The sequence below is a fragment of the Panthera pardus genome, unplaced genomic scaffold, assembly GCF_024362965.1.
Source record: "Panthera pardus isolate Hobbes unplaced genomic scaffold, ASM2436296v1 HiC_scaffold_27, whole genome shotgun sequence".
NCBI lineage: Eukaryota > Metazoa > Chordata > Mammalia > Carnivora > Felidae > Panthera > Panthera pardus.
The window spans coordinates 77,651,638-77,658,983 of NW_026526843.1; the positions used below are offsets into that span (position 1 = coordinate 77,651,638).

The 7,346-nt window shown below is 37.9% G+C and overlaps 1 non-coding gene across 1 annotated transcript; it reads right to left on the reverse strand.

Moving 5' to 3' along the window:
• Positions 1-1,567: 1,567 nt before the first annotated feature.
• On the reverse strand, positions 1,568-1,693 carry LOC128774016 (U6atac minor spliceosomal RNA). Its single transcript, XR_008418496.1, has one exon. It is a non-coding gene; the product is annotated as a U6atac minor spliceosomal RNA (small nuclear RNA).
• Positions 1,694-7,346: the final 5,653 nt, after the last annotated feature.

The window sequence follows — 7,346 nt, forward strand, 5'->3', positions numbered from 1 at the left end:
TGGATGCTTAACTGACTGAACCACCTAGGTGCCCCTCAAATTTTTATTTAAATTCTAGTTAGTTAACATACAGTGCAGTATTGGTTTCAGGAGTAGAATTCAGTGATTCATCAATTACATGCAATACCCAGTGCTCATCATAACAAGTGTCCTCCTTAGTACCCATCCCTCATCTATCCCATCCCACACCCACCTCCCTCCATCAACCCTCAGTTCTCTGTCTTTATGAGTGTCTTATGGTTTGTTTCCCTGTGTCTCCCCCTCTATATGTTCATTTGTTTTGTTTCTTAAATTCCATTTGAGTGAAATCATGTGGTATTTGTCTTTCTCTGACTAACTTATTTCGCTTACCATAATCCACTGTAGCTCAATCCATGTCGTTGCAAATGGCAAGACTTCATTCTTTTTGATGGTTGAGTAATATTCCATTGTGTGTGTATGTGTATTACATACCACATATTTTTTATCCATTCATCTATTGATGGACATTTGGGATCTTTCCATAGCTTGGCTATTTTTGATAATACTGCTATAACCATTGGGGTGCATATACCCCTTCACATCTGTATTTTTGTATCTTTTGGGTAAATACCTAGTAGTGCAATTGTTGGATCATAGGGTAGTTCCATTTTTAACTTTTTGAGGAAACTCCATACTGCTCTCCAGAGTGACTGCACCAGTTTGTGTTCCCACCAACAATGTAAGAAGGTTTCACTTTCTTCATATCCTCGCCAACACCTGTTGTTTTTTGTGATGTCCAACCTCATCTTCACTTTCTGCCCTCCATGACTCCAGTGCTTCAACCATGGAAGCCTCTCTATTGTCCCTGTCTGTGAGATAACATATATGAAAACATTCAGTATGTCAGCTCAATCCCTTTCCTTCCCCATGGGTTCTCACTTCAAAACACTTCCTAGCACAGACATTCTCAAATTTTTTGCACCTTGGGTCCCTTTGGCAGCTAGATGTAGCCTGTAGCTCCCTTAAGAGAATAATATTTTTATAAATGCATAAAATTAAATGAATAGAATTATAACTGAAATTTATTATATTGAAATATGGTTTTGAATTTTAAAAAAAGATTGTAATTTGATAACATATATGCTTATTTATTAATACATTAAATAAGAGTATCTAGTGATAGACATAACTATCATAATTTCAATTTTAGTATATGTGCTGCCGAAGCGAGCACATAACTATCATAATTTCAAAGTGATAAGCATAAATGATACTTTAAGAAATGTGAAACAAATGTAATGTGATGAAAGTCTTTATTGGTGACATTATTGTGGTTCCTTGCCTAGGTTAGTAATTGAAAGACATGCTCAAATTAAGTTAAAGGTAAGTGAAAATAAAGGCATAGGCCTTTTCCCTGTATATGTGTAGACCTCTCTGAATTCCATATTCTGACTGTTCTTGCTTCATAATGCCCTAACTACCTTGTTTGCTTAGTGGACAAATTTATTACAAACCATTTATTTATTTTTTTTTACATTGGTTACATGTTGAAATAATACTGTAGATATATTGGGTTAATAAAATATACTACAAAATTAATGTAACCCAAAAACGTTGGTGAGATGCCACGAAATAGGTGGCAGTGCCTTAATTGTATGCATGTTGTCAGGCCTGAGGGCCTCTTTCATCCTTGTCAAGGGGAATGCTAACCTTCTCTCCTTTCATAAAACGCTATTACAAACAATTAAGTGCATATTATGTGCTCTTCTCTCTGTACCCATTAAAATGTATCTTATCACTTGTGATGTGAGGTAGATATTGCTATCCATACCTTAAAGGTGGGAAAATGGAGGGATCATTTCACATTGACTACAGATCACACAGGTAAGAAGGGACTGCTAGCCCTGGAGCCTCCAGAAATTTTGACACAGAGCTATGTTCTTCTTCTTATTTATTTGCTTCAGCTCTTTGTTTTATTTTGTTCTTATTAAGTTTTTATTTAAATTCAATTTATTTAACATACAATGTACTATTAGTTTTCAGGTGTACAATTTAGTGATTTAGCACTTACATACAACTCACAGTGCTCATCACAAGTTCAATCATAATCCTCATCACCTATCTAACCCATCACCTACATACCTCCCCTCTAATAACCATCAGTTTGTTCTCTATAATTAAGAGTCTGGGGGCACCTGGGTGGCTCAGTCGGTTAAGTGTCCGACTTCAGCTCAGGTCATGATCTCACAGTTATTGAGTTTGAGCCCCGTGTCAGGCTCTCTGCTGTCAGAACAGAACCCACTTTGGATCCTTTGCCCCCCTCCCTCTCTCTCTGCCCCTCCCCTGCTTGTGCTCTGCTCTCTCAAAATAAATAAATAAAACTTTAAAAAGTTTGTTTCTTGGTTTGCCTTTTTTCCCCTATGCCTGTTTGTTTTGTTTCTTAAATTCTACGTATGAGTGAAATCATATGATATATGCTCTTTGGATGGTAGAATATAATTGGAGCATGTGGCTCAGTTTAGTAAATTACTGAGTATCTGTGTGAGGGAGTAAGGAAACCTTGTTCACTGAAGAAGCCAACAGACTGCATGTCCCAGTAGGGGAGGGACAAGGATGCTGGAGTTCTAACAGAGAGTCTCCTCAGGTCTCACTATGAAAAGATTCTGAAAGAGGGGCTTATGCCTGCTAAATTGGCATCCAATTGTAGTGATATCTGAGAAAATCAAAGGCACTTATTGACTACGGGTTTGACCTGTCTCCTGGTAGCCGGTGCAGTTGTGCTTTCCATTCTTTATCAAGTACTCAGTGCTTTACAACAAGTTACTACTTTCCCACTAACCTTAATTATATAATTGGTACTAGTATTGAATACAATGGCTTTTATATTGATCCTTTTTTCAGTTCTTCATTCTTTTTTTTAATGTTTATTTTTTATATTTGAGAGAGAGAAAGAGACAGAGGGCAAGTGGGAAAAGGACAGAGAAAGAGGGAGACACAGAATCCGAAGCAGGCTCCAGGCTCTGAGCTGTCAGCACAGAGCCTAATGCCAGGCTTGAACTCACAAACCATGAGATCATGACCTGAGCCGAAGTTGGATGCTTACCCACTGAGCCACCCAGGTGTCCCTCTTAGTTCTTTTTGAAGTTGTAAATGGGTACAATATTTTGATATCTAAAATGCTAAGATTCTTAGATTATAAAAAAAAAAAAACACATACAGAATCAAGAGACTACCAGTTTTGGATTATTACCCAACTTCTATCTCTTGGATAGTAAAAGAGATATAAAAATGAACTACCACCTGGCCCATCTCATAGTATTGTGAAAAAAATAAAGTAGTCTATATCATCTTTGAACAGTATAATAATCTGTAAAACATGAAACAATGTATGTATCTAATATTAAATCCACAAATTATATAATTTTAGGAAGGAGTGATTTATTTTAATTTTTAAACATATTTTGAACAGATATATGCATATGAAAGAAAATTCAAAAAGTACAAAACTGTATATAGTGAAAGGTTTCCCTCCTTCTCCTGACCTCAGACTTAACCTTCATCCTGCCAGAGACAACCACTATTCCTAGATTCATGTGTATCCTTCCAGAAATACTCTGTGCAAATACAAACCTAAATGGGTACTATCTAGTTCTTGTTTAACAGAAATGTCATCAATAATATAAATATTGTACTTCCCAGTGTTTCTTAAACTAACAGTACATCCTAGAAAGCATTCCACATCAGAAAAAAATGAATCAAAAACTTGCAGTTTGTATAGGATGTATGTCTTATGACCTACTTTACAGGAAAAATATAGTTAATAATACCATATAGAATACCAAACTATTGCTAAGAAGGTAGAATTGAGGTATTCACATCACACACAAAAATGGTAGCTGTGTGAGGAAATAATGTATTAATAAGATTGACCATAATAATTTCAATATGTATATCAATCATATACTTCATAATAAATATATACAATATTTAACAACACATTTTAAGTTTTTATATATTTACTTTGAAAGACAGTGAGTGCTAGTCAGAGAGGAGAGAGAATCCCAAGCAGGCTCCATGCTGTCAGTGCAGACACCAATGCGGGGCTTGACCCATGAACCATGAAATCATGACCTAAACCAAAATCCAGAGTTGGATGTTTAACCACCTGAGCCACCCAAGTGCCCCAACATTGCAATTTTAAATGCAGTACGAAAATTAGTTTTTAAAATAAGAATATCATGAGATGATTTATATTCCAATGATTGCATAAAATGTTTGATTTTGATAATTTGAACCATTTCATTTGTGTCCATATTTTGGTTATTACTTCTTTTTGTCATGCAGTCATACTGCGAAGAATACACTTGTACAACATCATTTCACACATCTGTGTATCTATCAGTGGGACAAATGCCTGAAAATGTGTTCAATAGCCATTTCCTAGGTGTCTCCTGAGTGCCAGGCTAGGGACTCAAAGCTCAGGATTACAACACACTTAAGTTGCACTCAACTCACATCACACAAGGTGATGCAAAATTCACGATCACTACTGTGAACCCCAAAGTATGGTTGTCAATATCAACAGTCAGGGGACAAAACAGCCACAGCAACTAGGGAAAGCTGTAATCCATGTGGTGTCCATTTGACACTAAAAGCACTGTTGCTTTCATCCCCAGTTGTGGGGGCCACCATAAGAGTTCTGTACTTTCCCCCCAACCTTCTGCATCCATGTGTGAAAACCAGGACTTTTTATGTCCTAGAGAGAGGTTTCCCAGGGCACAGGGTTTTAGCACTAAAATTGGGATACCGGATACCCCTGAGCCAACCAGTCAGTTGGTCACCCTTCCACTGTTTCTCAGCAGGCTCTTTCTTTTTGTTCTTTTTAAGTAAGCTTTACAACCACCATGGGGCTTGAACTCACGACCCTGAAATCAAGATTTGTATGCTCTACTGACTGAGTCAACCAGGTGCCCCTACCCTCCCACTGTTTCAACTGGAAAAGCTTTGTAAAATTTTACTTAAAACAAGAAATTTGGAAGGAACACCATCTGAAATAATTTACCAAACTTTATTGTCTGTGCTTGAGAGAATGGAGTTAATGAGAAACTACACAGATGAAAACGTATTGGAATTTGAAAGGATGTTACCAGTGTAAAGCTAAGGAGAAAGTCTGGGATTTTAGTCAACCTGTCATATAATTTCCCAAATGTTTTACTTTGGTGGTAAGTCATCATGTTCAATGATCTCTGTCTGGTCCACAGAAACATTACAGTAAATATTCAAAAGTCTTTTCCCAATAAACTTTATGTTTACACCTTACTTCAAATAACCAGCAGAGAGAATTAACATTCTGGAAAACTAGACACTGAAATAATGAAAATAGGAAGGACATGTGGACCTTGATGGGCTCCCTATAGTGACAGAGCTGCAAAAGAGTTTAGAAATCATATCAAGCAATGTCTATACACTTTAATAAAGTGGGGTGTCAAGCCACAAGCTCTATTGTGTGTTAGTTTTATCATCAGTAGCTTTTTTTTTCATTTAAATGACTGTAACTGTTTTTAAATTATTTTGAATATCATCTTTGCATGTATGTGGTCTCAAGGTTTCTTTCCCATGCAGGCTCTCATTTAGAGGTGGCAGGGGTTCTGGAAATCAAGATAGAGCCTCTTCGGCTCTCAGTTGCTTCCCTGATTCTTCATTAGGATTTATCCTATTGCAGCTCCATTTTTAATGATCTTGAGTGCCCAGGAGCAGGGTTGGCCCACTCTGCATGAGTTGGGTGGTGAAAAGGACAAGTGACTCCAGTGTTAAGTGGTGACCCTAGACCATCCTCTTTTCCTCTCCTCCTGCTAGCCCCCGTCTCACAGTGTGCCAGTGATTAAGACTTGGGGCTCCTCCCATCTACCATCAGAGACAATCAGACCTATGTAGATCAAATTCTCTGGATTTTCAGGAACAGGTCTGATTACATCTAATTTTGTCATCTTGAAAACCACAGTCTGATTAGTGTGTGGGCAAGTACAATTCAATTTTTGTACCTTTATGAGGATTCATATGCCTACGTTCATAAATCAAAGTCAAGTCAAAAAATCAGGACATAAAATCCTATTTATGGTATGATCTTAGTCATCGAAAACATGCATATGCACAGACCATAAGAGGGGAGCAAATATATTGCAGAACAAACAGTGGAGATTTATGGTGATGAGATAACATTGACTTTCTTTCCTCTTTTTTTTTTTTTGTTTCCACAAATTGTTGTCATGTGTCTATGTTGTATGTTTAATAAAAGATGAGAAAATAATAGCACACCTTGTTCACTGCACACTTCTCTAGTTTTTGTTTTTAAAATATAGTTTCTGTAGAATGGGACAGCTTCTCACCTCCCCTTTCCAGAGAGGACCCATCACATCTACACACACACACACACACACACATGCATACACACTCACATGCACACAAATTGGGGGACTTGTCTCAACACCTGTTATACCACTGGCACAGCAATTAACAGAGTATGGTATTTGGTGGACAACTATGGAAAGATTGCCATGCCCTGTCCCAGGGTAATGGATCCCCAGGGACAGAGGATCCCCTAGGCAGAAGTTCCTAAAGAGTGCAAGATTCCCTTGCTATATCGTTGTTGCATTGCAGGTGGCTCTGACTTTGGTTAGGAGACGTGCCCTTGGTTCTGACCCCTAAAAACTTCTCTGCACCTCAACTATTTTCTCTACCAACCTTACATAAGAGAGTTAATAATTCCTGTCACCTGGTTTCTTTTAACTAAGAAAAAATCAAGCACACCACCCTCAACTTTCTTTTTGTTAAAACTTTTTAAATGTTTTATTTATTTTTGAGGTGGGGGGAGGGAATGGGTGGGGGAGGGACAGAGAGAGAAGGAGGCACAGAATCCAAAGCAGGCTCCAGGCTCTGAGCTGTCAACACAGAGCCCGACGTGGGACTTGAGCTCATGGGCCGCGAGATCATGACCTGAGCTGAAGTCAGACGCTCAACCGACTGAGCCACCCAGGCGTCCTGTCCACCTTCAACATTCTTACCAGAGGTGCATATTACTACATACAAAATTTCTTTACATGTCCTTCAACAAGAATAAGAAAAAAGTGATTTCTCTAAAACAAAATGTGTTTAAGAGATCAGGAAGACATCCGCTCCTCAAACTTCTTTCTTTGAGTAAATAAACGTTGCTTAAAATTGCAGGGCTATTTCCAGCACCATTTGTTTAAGGGTGGCTTCTATCTGCCAGAATCTGCAATTGGCACACAGTCTACAAATATGTGACTGATATTTCACAGGCATTTTTCATATTTCACTTGCTATTGTTCCCATAAACGTGACTATCTCTTATTTTTTCTGTCTCTCAT